The following is a 2,430-nucleotide window of genomic DNA, read 5'->3' as shown; positions in this document are numbered from 1 at the left end:
AGCTTTTCTACCACACTTGTGCACGCCCTGCTTCTCTAAGCTTTTCTACCACACTTGTGCACGCCCTGCTTCTCTAAGCTTTTCTACCACACTTGCCTTTAAGGCAGCAGGGTCTCCCGCACTACCAATGGAGCGTTCTTTACAGCTTATTTAAAATTTGGGGTGGGGTGGAATAAATATTGTCTTCTGTCCTTAATGACATTTGTTTCTAGCTGCATTAAACCTAGTACTGGTAGTTGCTTGGTTATCACAATTTTAGAAAAATTTAAGTCAACTCATATACTTAAAAAAAATTCATGTTCTTTACTATTTTACAACTAGTACATTGAATGCAATTTGAAATAAGTGATCACAAGATAGTTGTTAGAATGTTAGAAAAGATCATTATAATAGTTTCTAAAGTTCTTATAGCTGGAGAAATAAAAGGAGGAGAGAGATTTGGGATTGTCTAAGAAGTCTTAAGAAAGGTTAATGTTACTGAGAAAATCCACTCGCTATCTACCCATATACTCAGTTATTACTGGTGCATATATTTACTGAGTAATAATGTGTGTGTGGCACTGGAGTCCTGGGATACTTTTAGCCATTTCCTGCACTGGCTGCGAGTCTGTTCTGACCAAGTATTTTGCTAGGAGCTAACTGATGTACAAAATAAAAAGAGTCTCTATGTAAGGGTAAAGTGATGTCCACCCAGTATGACAAAAAGCTGTTTATAAAGGACACACATTTACATAAAAACAAAAGACAGATCAAGGCACAAAGTAGTTATCCCTGGAGACAACGTGGGCTTTGTAGACTTACTTCAAGTTAAGGTGGAGAATATCTCAATTAGGTAGATGAACAACAGTTTAGAGACTTTGATGACATGGATGACCACATGGTCCAATCAGTATCAACTGACAGGGTGGACAATAGTCAGCATGAGTTCAGACTGACCGAGCAGGACAATGACCTACACCAGGAGCCTGCTGGGATTCCAGCTGCACAAGAGCAGCGAGATCAACTCTGAGTGAGGACATGTGCAGACAAGACGGGTCATCTGTGAGAGGCCGGGGAGGAAATGTCTTTCTGTAAAAGATCTGGAGAGGAACAAGAGCCTTGTTTACTCTGGAGAACCAGGACAGGCAGGATAAGACAGTATCAGAGTGAATGCATGGAGGCCACGCACCTTGGGGCATATCCGTGGTGAAGTGAGTGGGGAAAATGACACAGAAAACTGAGGTTGACAAGACCACTACTGAAGAGAAGAGTCGTAATGGAGTGGTGGGGATCTGATGCACTGGGGACCAGGTGGGAGATGGTGCGGCGGCTGGGGGAGAGAGCTTCCAGTTTAACTGACACCCACAATCTAAGGCAGAGTGTGGTGTGCCAGTAGAGCTTCTGGGGACACGAGTTCAGAATCTCTCACTGCACAGCTGGTTTAATCCTCAAACAAAAAAGCCATGAGCACGGCTGGGCTCATGGGACTTGCAGTTTGACTCGGTTGGTATCTCAAGGTACCAGAAGTGTGCTTGACAGGCTATGGAGGAAGAGACTGAGGAGGCCACACTCTCTTTATCTAGCAAGGTTTAGCTTCACTATTATAGCAAGCTTGAACTTGCTGTTCTAATATGATGTGAATATGACTGACTACAGCCTTTGTCATAGAATGCACAAAAACGGGGCTAGCATTTATCTGCTCATCTTTTCTTTAAGGCTGTACTGGTGCTATATGACACAAACAGTCAAACACTGGTATTAGTCATGCACATCTCCAAGGGCTAATATTAATATTTTTGTGTTTGCCATCAGATCTATTTTCAATTCTCCCAAAACTAAGTTTGTTGGCTTAAAAGGGTGAAAGTACTGTTTGTTCTTATAGGTTTTCTGACCTGGATAGACCCAGTAAGTGGAAGGTCATGAGTTAGAGAAGAGCACGAGAAATGGTATAGTAAGCACTGTAAACATAAAATAACCTAATGAGTTTTCTGATCCAGCATCACCATTATTTTGGATGTAATGTCATGAACTCTTCCATCACGGATACATGCATTAATCCGCTCCACTGTCTCAGTGGTCCCTAAATCAAAGAAAACTGGGCACAAATAAAACTGGATCAACTCTCATCCTCAGAGGCTGAAGTTTGTGCAGTTTAATTTATGTACAGCTTTGCCTTCATTTCTATATCACACCTAATCTCAACAATGATAAATAGAACTTAACATAAGGAAAAAGTTAGTCTTGGCTTCTAACACAAATGGGAGCTCCTTTAATCTCAGCACTCAGATCTGAGTTCGAAGCCAGCCTGCTCTGCAGAGCGAGTTCCTGGACAGGCTCCAAAACTGCATAGAGAAAGCCTATCAAGAGAGAGACAGACAGAGGAGAGAGAGAGAGAGAGAGAGAGAGAGAGAGAGAGAGAGAGAGAGAGAGAGAGAGAGAGAGAGAGAGAGA

At 42.2% G+C, this 2,430-nt stretch overlaps 1 protein-coding gene across 1 annotated transcript in view; it reads left to right on the top strand.

The window, feature by feature from the left end:
* Window positions 1–2,430, top strand: part of Necab1 (N-terminal EF-hand calcium binding protein 1) — a 149,356-nt gene that overhangs the window by 143,080 nt on the left and 3,846 nt on the right. The gene's annotated exons all lie outside the window — the stretch shown is intronic.

Source organism: Microtus ochrogaster, linkage group LG5 (assembly GCF_000317375.1).
Source record: "Microtus ochrogaster isolate Prairie Vole_2 linkage group LG5, MicOch1.0, whole genome shotgun sequence".
NCBI classification, from domain to species: domain Eukaryota; kingdom Metazoa; phylum Chordata; class Mammalia; order Rodentia; family Cricetidae; genus Microtus; species Microtus ochrogaster.
The sequence above is the reverse complement of the archived record's forward strand: the minus strand, read 5'-3'. Positions and strand labels throughout refer to the sequence as shown.